Source organism: Rhineura floridana, chromosome 8 (genome assembly GCF_030035675.1).
Source record: "Rhineura floridana isolate rRhiFlo1 chromosome 8, rRhiFlo1.hap2, whole genome shotgun sequence".
Lineage (NCBI taxonomy): Eukaryota > Metazoa > Chordata > Lepidosauria > Squamata > Rhineuridae > Rhineura > Rhineura floridana.
This window is the reverse complement of record NC_084487.1, coordinates 10,293,638-10,305,817: the sequence shown is the minus strand read 5'-3', so window position 1 is coordinate 10,305,817 and position 12,180 is coordinate 10,293,638. Positions and strand designations below refer to the sequence as shown.

At 44.8% G+C, this 12,180-nt stretch overlaps 1 protein-coding gene and 1 non-coding gene across 15 annotated transcripts in view; both read right to left on the bottom strand.

Annotated features, from left to right (window-relative positions):
- The window catches only part of LOC133390179 (ectonucleoside triphosphate diphosphohydrolase 4), a 35,076-nt gene extending 31,537 nt beyond the window's left edge, over window positions 1-3,539 (bottom strand). For 12 of the 14 annotated variants that reach the window (XM_061638205.1, XM_061638207.1, XM_061638211.1 and 9 more), the window contains exon 1: window positions 3,430-3,539. The gene's annotated coding sequence lies outside the window, so the exon portion shown is untranslated. Of the gene's footprint in view, window positions 1-3,207; window positions 3,337-3,420 lie in introns of those variants that run through there. The other 2 variants (XM_061638206.1, XM_061638208.1) reach the window with 2 other exon arrangements.
- Window positions 3,540-4,592: 1,053 nt separating this feature from the next.
- Window positions 4,593-4,664, bottom strand: TRNAC-GCA (transfer RNA cysteine (anticodon GCA)). The gene has a single exon. It is a non-coding gene; the product is annotated as a tRNA-Cys (tRNA).
- Window positions 4,665-12,180: the final 7,516 nt, after the last annotated feature.

The window sequence follows — 12,180 nt, the reverse complement described above, 5'->3', positions numbered from 1 at the left end:
ATTCCCGGGCACTATCTATGGGACAGATGAGAGCCCAAAAACATCTGGAGGGCCACAGGTTCCCCATCTTTGGCCTGGATCTAGTCCAGGAAACTTGTTTCCAATAGCCAGCCAGCCACTGGAAGCTCATACACAGGGCATGATGGTGACTGACCATTTCTTGTTTTTTCATTTTAGTATCCTGCTCTTCCCTTGATGGCCTCACCAGAGTGTATATGGCTTTTTCTCTCATTTTACCTTCCAGCACTGTGTAGACTAAACTGAGAGATTACAACTTGCCCAATGCCACAAAGTAGATTCGCAGCTCACAGATGATTTCAAATTGAAGTCCAGTAACTCATGCAACATAACACACAATGTACATGACCAAACAACTCTATGTGAATCAAGGTTGGTTCCCTGGCAGATATACCAAATTAAAATATTTCAGAAAAGGAGCTGCTTTTACTCATTAGACTACCCTAACTGGTACAGGCCTGCTCCTTATTAAAATGGTACATTTGTGTCTGGTTTAGTGGTTAAGTGTGGTGTAGTGGTTAAGGTGCTGGACTACGACCTAGGAGACCAGGGTTCGAATTCCCACACAGCCATGAAGCGCACTGGGTGACCTTGGGCCAGTCACTGCCTCTCAGCCTCAAGAAAACCCTATTCATAGGGTCGCCATAAGTCGGAATCGACTTGAAGGCAGTACATTTACATTTTTTACAACTAAAATTGCAGGTGAGAATTTGCATGACAGAATGTTCCGCCGTACCAAAACATCCTTGCACATTAAACACACAAACTAGATGACAGGGAGAAGATTAGGCCAAAATCCTTCTCACTGATACCTGATTTTCTGGTACACGTCTCCACCTGCAATCAGAAATGGTATAGCCTACTACCACCTAGTCAAAGGCTACCATCTCACTGTGAACTAGGCCATGGTCTCAGATATTTCTCAGTCTATTTACACAAGATGCTTAAAGTCAGTCAATCCAGGGCTGCCATCTAATACAGGGTTGAGGAACCTGCAGTCCTCCAGATATTGCTGAACTACAACTCCCATCATCCCTGACCAATGGCCATGCTTGTGCCTTATGGAACTTGAAGTTCAACAATATGTAGGGGGCCACAGGTTTTCCATCCCTGGCCTAATATATGCACCCCACCAATGACATGATCAATGTACTGGCACATGAAATGTCTTTTTATCTGTAGAAATAGCCTCTGACCACACTGTGTCTCACATTGTTATAACTTCCTCAAATCACTTGCATTTCGCACAAATTGTATCACTAATCTCTTTTGCTAGGTATTTTTTGGGAATGCAAGCCAACAGTGATGTAAAAACTGCATTAATAGAGAAGTCCATAAAAGGGGGAATCATTTATATAAAAATTTAGTGGCAAAGTTAGCAGCGTACATTCTTCCAGGAGCAAAACTGGTGTCTTGAGCAAGTTATATAGAACCTTTCTCGTTGCTCCTATCTATCTGACAGCATGTACATGCCTGCAACTGGAGAACTCACAAGTCAGTAAGTTCTTCCTACCTATTATTCAAACAAGAGTACATCACAAAGCAACTGTGTGACAAGTTTTGGCTGCACTGGGTGCAATAACCAACACATGACCATTTTGCTACACTCGAAACTTCCCTACATGACATCTTAAATTACTAGCCCTACGCATGTGTACCAGTGGTGTCCCTCAAAATCCCTGATTCATGGAATATAAGGCTACAAAGGCTACTAGACACAACAGCAGCTGTTCTACTGCCACTGTCTGAGGTGAGGGCCTCCTGCAGATACCATCTTATCAGGAGGTTCGTTCTGTACAATATAGGAAACGGACCTTTAGTGTGGCGGCACCTACCCTGTGGAATTCCCTCCCCTTAAATATTAGACAGGCTATCTGCTGTCTTTTCGGCGCCTTTTGAAGACTTTCCTCTTCCAACAAGCCTTTTAAGTTGAGACCTATCCCAGTCTGTGTCTGTGTGAGAATTGCTTTTAATATGTCTTTTAATATGTTTTAACCCTTTTTTAAAATATGTTTTAAAAGTGTTTTTTAATGTTTTTAATGTTGTTTTGTTTTAATGTATTTTAAAGTCTTCTTATGATGTTTTAAAGTGTTTTTAGTGTTTCTGTTTGCCGCCCTGAGCTCCTGCTGGAAGGAAGGGCGGTGTATAAATAAAAATAATAAATAATTAATAAATAAATATTCAGTATGCCCTCTGAATACCAAGCTGCTGGTAATCACAAGTGGGGAGAGTCCTGTTGCACTCAGATCCTGCTTGGGCATCTGATTGGCCCCTGTGAGAACAGGATGCTGGAGTGGATGATCCTCTGGTCTGACCCAGCAGGCCTATTCTAATGTTCCTCACTTGCTCAAACTTGTTTTTCTGGCATGGGCTGTCAGATTCCTACTTAGGGTCTGGTCTCGTAACAGATCTCTCACACTGGCCCCAGCACAGGTCTCTCACGATCCCACTACTAGGCGCCACCACCTGACACTCTGTGATGCAATACTGCCCTGAGACTGTGCCTTAGTCTCCTCCACAGATTACTACATAGCATCTGGGTGCACTTACAGGCCACAACCCCCCTGTAACTTTCTGCCTTTAAAGATTACAGCCTTAGGTTGCTTTGGATACGTGCTGCTGTTACACTATCCCTTCACTGCTGCCATCATTGATACTGTTCCCAGCTTTGATATTTGCTCTGCCCACCCATCTGGTCTGTAATATCCCAGCCAAGGATCAGGCATGTTGTTAAACCAAAACTATTTATATATTAACACAAGGAATAAACAAGATTACTTTAAGTTAAGGCAACATGCATGTGGTTACATATAATAGTTTTCTCTTCATATAGCTTAGTCCTAAAACCTGCCTCACTAGCCGCCTAAACACAAATCCACCCCTCCAAAACCCAGAACCAACAGCCTACTAACCAACCCAATTGTCATCCTCCCATTTATACCTTCAAACACCCAGATGCTCAGCAAATCACAACTCAGCATTCTTCAACATTCCATCACAAGTACTCCCCCTCCCAACTCTCTCTACTTACCATATTTACACTAGAAAAAACACACTTACCATAAATACTGTACAAATATAACAGGGGCATCACATGGGCCCTTCCTGCGGCCCTTCACCCAAACCAGCAGGGTTTGGTGCCCAGCCATAAAACCTCTCCCCAGAGACGGGCCACCCACAAAATCTTACCAGAGCAGCCGATACCCCTCCCAAGGTAGCACAGGTTTTGAGCACAGGAGCGAGGAAAGGTGTGACTACTGTCAGCGCCACAGAACCAACCAAACAGCCAACCACCCTCCCTTCTCCACAAGCCCTAATGGCGCCTGCTGGGAACCAAAAAACCCCGGAGTCCGAGGCTGCAGCGTAGCAGATATGAGAGAAAACACACACACCTGTCCTCACCTTTCTTACCTTTTTTCTTTCCGGCCACATAGCGACACCTCAAATATTCCCCACTTCCGGGTACCAGCCCAAAGGGCGCCGGAAGTGACGCAAAAGAGCAGTCAATGCCAACGGGGAGGAGGGCAGGAAGAGTCTTCAAAGAAAACGTTTGAGCTTAGAGTTGCGAAAAGGATAGAGAGACAAGCAGGCAGACACCCAGGCCCACCGTGTCCTTGAGGTACTTCCGGTGTAAAGACAGAACTGGTTACTTCCAACCCAAGGGGGAAGATGCCGCAGAAACTCCTAGCCCCAGTGGCGCCTTTCAGTGTTTGCCGAAAGTTCGGGTTCTGTCTCTATGGACCTGAGCTTGGAAGCTTTAGGCACGCCTGGTTCCAGGAAAGGCCTTTAAAACGCGGGGAGGTTGGAGATTGTGGTGTGAAACGATAAACCATATTTTATGGGATTGCCTGCGGTATAGAGATGAAAGGCAGGCTTTTATTAGTTTGTTAGTTGAAAGAGAAGCTCCGGTGGGGTATGTGGGAGTTCTTCTCAGGAATCATAGTTTGAGGCCTTTTGTGTTATCTGCGTTTGGCAATTTCTGCAAGAATTTAGTTTGGCTGGTTTATTGTGAATAGTTTGTGTGTGAGAGTGTTTTCCTTCTGTCGTCAGTAGGTGGCGGTAATACGGCCTGTTTGGCCTTGCTTCGCCATAAAACTCTATTCGAAGAAGAAGACTGGTGTGAAGGCACTGCTAGGTCGTCATGCGACCTTGCCCTGTAGTCAAAATAATCCTGTTTATATGTATTCTGAGAGAATGGCTAACTTGAGAGGGAGCAGCGAATCTCCCGGCGCAGAGTCTTGCTTGGCATAAGGCTCCAGTAACGGTATCCCTGGCGCAGGGGGTTATGGGGCATTGGCTTTCCCGCAGAGCTCGCAATTGAGCGCTTTGGTGTGCATGAAGACCTGCTTTCACCAATGAGATGAGTCACGGGTAATTCAGTAACAACAAAACAGGAATTTCCTCTTGCAGAATGGCTCGAAATTAATTGGATGTACGCAAACACACAAGATCTTGGTATTTCATTTGAATGTATTTGGGGCAGCCTCAGGTTCTCTTGCTTACAGGAAGGGAAAGAATCGATATATACATTAAACACGGGCAATTTTTACCTATTTTTGAGAAAGGGGGGGGGAAGGGGACACCCGGATTTGAACCGGGGACCTCTTGATCTGCAGTCAAATGCTCTACCACTGAGCTATATCCCCAGCTTCTGAAGAAGGCAGAACTAGTGATACTTGTAAGGACAATTGGTTGTGTCATCATTTCCATTTCCTGTAAAACGCTCATTGATTGTTGTATTTAAGGTATTACATGGTAAACTATAATCATATTTAATTTTGTATTCCATGTAATAGGATAAACATGTTGCTTCTTTCTGTGGGTTGGGGTTATAGTTCAGTGGTACAGCATTTGACTGCAGATCAAGAGGTCTCTGATTGAAATCGAGGTGCCCTCTCATTTTGAGTGAGTCCATAAGCTTGGAGGCGAAGAGTATATGATCAGAACAGATAAATCCTTCCTCCTTAAATTTCATTTTGTATTTGAAACAGGTGACTTTTTTGGTTATTTGTGGACAGAAGATATAACTGCTGATGAAAAATGTTCCCCAATTCAAATCTGGATGTTCTCTCATGGGGGGCTGTACCTCAGTGGCAGAGTAGGCAAAGAGAATATAATCACAAATATAATCAACAGAACCGGGGAAACCCAGGGAAGATCACGATGCTGAAGTTGGTTCCTAGTTCCTGATTTGCTTGAAAGTTCAAAACGATAAAAAAAGGAGAAAAGTTGACAGCTACAGCAACTTCAAGCCAAATTAACATGTCTCTGAACTCCAAAATATATGTTGGGGTACCCTGTATGATATATCACTGTGATTGGGAGACTCTCTCCGTCAGGAATAACAATACATCTATGCAATCAAAATCTTAAGGCTTCTGATGTTATCATAAATAAATAATAATGTCATAACATCATAAAAAATAAGTAATTGGGGGTGCCCACCCCAAAATCTGCTCTAGGCCAGGGCAAATCATATACCCCAGGAGAGGGGAGGGTGTCCTGTACGAGATGCCAGTGCATCCCACCTGGCCTAGAGCTTCTGCTGGGTGCAGGGCATGGAGGAGGGCATCTATGCAAAACCAAAATAGACAAAAACAGGAAGGGAAAAATAAGTAACTGGGGGTGCCCACCCCAAAATCTGTTCTGGGCCAGAGCAAATCATATACCCCAGGAACGGGGATGGTGTCCTCTGCGAGATGCCACTGCATCCCGCCTGGCCCATAGCTTCTGCTGGACGCAGGGCACCCAGTGGAGCATCTATGCAACATCAAAATAGACAAAAACAGGAAAAAATAAGTAACTGGGGGTGCCCACCCCAAAATCTGCTCTGGCCCAGTAACTGGGGGTTACAAATCTGCTCTGGGCCAGGGCAAATCATATAACCCCAGGAAAGGGGAGGGTGTCTTCTACAAGATGCCACTGCATCCCACCTCGCCCAGAGCTTCTGCTGGGTGCAGGGTATGGATGAGGCATCTATGCAAAACCAAAGCAGACAAAAACATACAGGAAAAAATAACTAACTGGGGGTGCCCACCTCAAAATCTGCTCTGGACCAGGGCAAATCATACAGCTCCGGAATGGAGAAGATGTCCTCTATGAGATGCCAGTGTGTCCCACCTGGCCCAGAGTTTCTGCTGGGCGCAGGGCATGGATGAGGGCATCCACGCAAAACCAAAGCAGAGAAAAACATACAGGAAAAAATAAGTAACTGGGGGTGCCCACTCCAAAATCTGCTCTGGGCCAAGACAAATCATATACCCCAGGAAAGGGGACGGTGTCCTCTACAAGATGCCACTGCATCCCACCTGGCCCAGAACTTCGGCTGGGCGCAGGGCACCCAGGGGAGCATCTATGCAACATCAAAATAGACAAATACAGGAAAAAATAAGTAACTGGGGGTGCCCACCCCAAAATCTGCTCTGGGCCAGGGCAAATCATATACTTTCGGTCAGGTGGGATGCACTGGCATCTCATAGAAAATACCCTCCCCTTTCCTGGAGTATATGATTTGTTCTGGCCTAGAACAGATTTTGGGGTGGGCACCCCCAGTTACTTATTTTTCCTGTATGTTTTTGTCTGCTTTGGTTTTGCATAGATGCCCTCATCTGTGCCCGGTGCCCAGCAGAAGCTCTGGGCTGGACAGGAGGCAGTGCAATCTCGTAGAGGACACCCTCCCCTTTCCTGGGGTGTATGATTTGCCCTGGCCCAGAGCAGATTTTGGGGTAGGTACCCACAGTTACTTATTTTTTTTCTGCTTCTTTTTGTCCATGTTGATTGTGCGTAGATGCTACTATGCGTGCCCTGCGCCCAGGAGAAGCTCTGGGCCAGGCAGGACACAGTGGCATCTCATAGAGGACACTCTACCCTTTCCTTGGGTGTATGATTTGCCCTGGCCCAGAGCAGAGTTTGGGGTGGGTACCCCCAGTTACCTATTTTTTCCTGTATGTTTTTGTCTGCTTTGGTTTTGCATAGATGCCTCATCCGTGCCCTGCACCCAGCAGAAGCTCTGGGCCAGGCGGGACGCAGTGGCATCTCGTCTTAATTCTTTTTAATATTGAGTTTTCAACTGTTGTAACCTGCCCTGGGACCAACTGCTGAAGGGCAGGTAATTAATAACAATAATGCAAGAGAAATGTGTGTGTGTAAAATAAAAGGAGATAAATTAAGTGAATATTTTATTGACTTATATGGAGAAAATGTTCAGGAGTTTTGCAGATGCTAAACTTGCTTGTGATGGGGAGAACAATCCACATAAGCCATAGCTTACAGCCTCAAAATATGTTGGAAATAACTAAGAAGTTTTATTATAATCGAAATTTCTTTGGCTTAAATAACCTTTCATATCGAATCCACCACCCATATTCTGAACCCTGACCTCCCTGTCCCAATCCACATCCAATCTCATCAACTTCCCTTCCATGGCTGCTGGACTATTTGTATCATCCACAGGTTGCCTCAGACTTCAAGAGCAGACATTGGGAGGTAGCCTACCAACCTTCTGAAGTCTCGTTCCACACTAGGCATCATTTCCACTTATCCTTCCTTGCCACTTTCCCACCACTTTTTTTTCTGGTTATTGTTTATGGTATGCAACAAAAATGGTATGGTCTGAATCTTGACATGGCTTAGGGCCTCAGTATGTCTTAATCTGGCCCTGGTGAGACTCCAGTTCTGTCGCTTCTCCTCTATGGCCCAGATCATACCATATATTCAGGCACACAGTCATATACACACCACACAGTCATATACGCAAATCTTAGGAACAATAGTTTGCCCTATGGAACTACAATTCTCAGCACCCATAACAAACTCCACTTCTCAGAATTCTTTGGGGGAAGTCGCAGCCTCTGTGTGTACCAACCGTACATAGCATAGTTACTTTTATACACCCGTTCATTGACAAGCACACTCATACAAAGGAGTATATTATCACACACATATATCTATAAAAAAAGAAAAGTACACACACACAACTTGTTGTGGATCCTCACCAGCATATTGGATGTCCATCATCCCCTACCAGCAACTTCATGCCCATTCATGTGTGTTGAATTAGGACAAGGGTCACCAACCTTTTTGGGGCCCTGGACACATTTGCAAACTGGAGAAACAGGAACAGGTTCAAAGGAGGGCAACAACTATGATCAGGGGACTGGAAACAAAGCCCTATGAGGAGAGACTGAAAGAACTGGGCATGTTTAGCCTGGAGAAGAGAAGACTGAGGGGAGATACGATAGCACTCTTCAAGTACATGAAAGGTTGTCTCATAGAGGAGGGCCGGGATCGCTTCTCAATCATCCCAGAGTGCAGGACACGGAATAATGGGCTCAAGTTGCAGGAAGCCAGATTTCGACTGGACATCAGGAAAAACGTCCTAACTGTTAGAGCCATACGACAATGGAATCAATTACCTAGAGAGGTAGTGGGCTCTCCGACACTGGAGGCCTTCAAGAGGCAGCTGGACAGCCATCTGTCGGGAATGCTTTGATTTGGATTCCTGCATTGAGCAGGGGGTTGGACTTGATGGCCTTATAGGCCCCTTCTAACTCTATGATTCTATGAAACTGTAACACACACACCCCATCTTATTATTGGCTGCAACAGGATACTTTTTTTCAAGCAGTGGGAGGGGTGGGGGAGAGGACACTGGGCACTGGTGAAGGCATCTGTGGGTGCATGTGCATCCACAGGCACCACATTGACAACTCCTGCATTAGGATTATTTGTTAGGGAAACCATTTTCCATGGCATGTTGTGAGTATATTGGGGAAGAAAACAGTAAAGAAAAATAACCTCCCTTCTGAGGTAATACCAGCCTGACCCTTAATTTAGAATTGTCAAAATGTCAAGAGGCAGTGCTGTCTGTTCAAATGAGCATGATTTCAGGTTAAGCCACAATGTAGTTTTTTTGTGTGTGAAGCCGCTCAGACAAGCCTAAAGAATCCCTGTACAAACAACATACAGGTGGTTAAGGGGGGGCATGCTGCTTCTATAAACAACATCTGACTATAAAACTTTCCTTGCACGGAACTGTAACAGTTGTCAGACAGCATTTATGAAAACTTGCTATTGCCAAGGCATCAATCAGTTGCCCAAGAGGTGGTGGCCACCAATTTAAATAGCTTTAAAAGGGGCTTAGAAAAATTCATGGTGGAGAGGGCTATCTGTGACTACATCTTGATGGCTAAATACCACCTCCAGGATCAAAGGCAGCATTTCACTGAATACCATGCACTGGCAAGCAACAGTAGGAGAGGCTATTATTGCCTTCATGTCCTCCTTGTGAGTGTCTATCTGGTAGACCCACAAGGGTATCTGGGTAGCCACTGTGGGTAAAAAAATAAATGTTGGACTACATAGGCCTTTTGTCTGATGCAGCAGGCTGATTGCTGCCTAGGCTTGTCCTCTGCTAAACAGAGGAAAACTGATGATCATTTCAGTGAGGAATTTATACTATCATTCTTGAATGGATTATTCTAGACAATCCCATTAAATGTAAAACTCAAAGTCCAAGAGCACACCAAAAGTACATGGTGTCTGTTTGAATGTGTTTTTAAAAAAATGTTTGTTTCCCCATTTATCGCCAGTATTTTTAAGGGCGGAAGGGTTCCCTGACCTAAAGCTGACAGAAAAAGAGTCTTCACAGCAACGTTCATTTCTCTCCTATGGAAACACTCTTAGATAATTATTTTATAACTTTAAAATGACATCATTCCAGAAATTAAAATTGGACTAATTAATTGGGACTCTGACAATAATCAAAAATACAGTATATATTTGTTACCACAGTATACTTTATATCAAATTCATGAAGTAGGCTGTTTATTATGGATTATTAGTATGGCTGTTCACCAAATTTTAGTTGATTAAACTGAAAACATTTAAATAGATTTATATCTTCTCGGCATTCTAGCATTGGTGTCTATCAGCTACAAAAAGAGTGAGAGGGCTGACTGTTTAAGAAACAGTACTTCTTGTTTTTAGGAAAAAAGGTAATCTTCAATCATGTATTTAAAGCAGTATTCACTAACAGGCAAAAAACCTTGTGGTTTAAGAACGTACCTATAGCCAACAGAGATTTCTATCAAACTTTAAAAAGCAGGGAAATTGGGCAGCTATAGTGAATGCACCAGGGGAACACGAGACCTGACTCTGAGACATGTGTTTGGTAACATGTAATTCTCCATCTTTTGGAGATGTCAGGTGTTGCCACCACTCACCATATGCTCAGAGGCACATGTTACCAAATTCTTCCAAGCTACACAGCAAGTGGACTGGACTGTGAAAGACCAACCCAAATTGTGTTTGCATTTTGACAAATTTGTTCGGCAGTACAATATCTCAGAAAGGAGGTCAGGTCTCCTGCTCCCCTGGTACATTCGCTATAGATGCCCAATTTCCCTGTTTTTAACAGTTTGATAGAAATATCTGTGGGCTATAGGTACATTCTTAAACCACAAGTTTTTTTTGCCTATTAGTGAATTTCTCTGCTTTTTAATCCACGAGGTAAGAAATGGGATCCTGTGCAAGCTTGCTAAGAATGGATTTATCATTTGCATGCTTATTGAGTTCAGTGGGATTTATTCCCCTGCAATCATGCTTAGGATAGGTGAAACTGGCCACAGGAGATGGAGAGGGGAGGAAGTGTGGGGAGGGGAGGAAGGAGATGGGAGAAGGCAGGAGGAGGACAGGTTTGATTATTTGCATGCTTATTGAGTTCAGTGGGATTTACTCCCGTGCAATCATGCTTAGGATAGGTAAAACTGACTGGGGGGAGAGAGGGATGGCTGGAGTGGGCAGGGAAGGAAGAAGATGGAAGAGGGTAGGGGAGGAGGAAGGGAGAGGAGAGGGGAAGGAGAAGGAAGCCAGGTCTGATCATTTGCATGCTTATTGAGTTCAATGGGATTTACTCCTATGTAATCATGATTAGGATAGGTAAAACTGACCATGGGGGAGGAGCAGGGGGAGGGGAGAGGAGAGAGAAGGAGAAAGGGAGGGGAGAGGGGACCGGAAGGAGGGGCAGGGAGGAGAGGATTGGAGGGGCAGGGGAGGGCAGGTTTGATCATTTGCATGCTTATTGAGTTCAGTGGTATTTACTCCCATGCAATCATGCTTAAGATAGGTAAAACTGATCAGGGGGAGGGGAGGAGCAAGAGGGAGGGGATAGGAGGGAGAAGGGAGGGTGGGTTTGATCAATTGCATACTTTCTGAGTTCAGTGGGATTTATTTCTGTGCAATCATGTTTGAATATGGAAATGGACTGCCTTCAAGTTGATCCCAATTTATGGCGACCCTATGAATAGGGTTTTCATGGTAAACTGTATTCAGAGGTAGTTTTACCATTGCCTTCCAGAGAGGCAGTGACTGGCCCAAGGTCACCCAGTGAGCCTCATGGCTGTGTAGGGATTCGAACCCTGGTCTGCCAGGTCATAGTCCAACACTGACCTGGGGGAGGGGCGGGGAGGGGAAGGGTAGGAGGTTGGGTGGGTGGGCACTGGGCAGAGGGGAAGCCCCTTTCCTTTCCAAAAGGAAAACATTGTGAACAGTATCATTGCTTTTCAGCATTTCCCCCACCTTTTTAATCTACAGCAGGCACATGTAGCCTCCCACCCAAATTTAAACCAAAGCTGTCCCTGACCACATCCACACCTGGCCTTTATTTCACTTTCGACAGTCATGGCTTCTCTCAAAGAATCCTGGGAAGTGTAGTTAGTGAAGGGATCTGAGAGTTGCTAGGAGATGCCCTGTTCCCCTCACAGACCTTCAATCAGAGTGGCTGACTGTTAAACCACTCTGGCCACTGAAGCTCTCTCAGGGGAATAGGAGTCTTCTCTCAGCATCCTTCACAAACTACACTTCCCAGGATTCTTTGGGGGAAGCCATGACTGTCTAAAGTGACATAAAGGTCTGGTGTGGGTGTGGCCCCCTGATTAGGCAAGCCAAGCAGCTGTGAGTCTGGCTTTTAGAACACTGACAGTTGGTTCTTACTGAGCATGCCCGGCCTTATCATTCAGTTCAATGCAAAATTTCTTTCAGCCAGGCATTTTTTAAACTTTTAAACTGCAGAAGATGAAGGTCAGAGTATGGGGCAAGGTCAGTAACAGGATTACAGGTACTCTGTGAACATGGCTGGTTTTTAATTAATTTCAACAGATTATG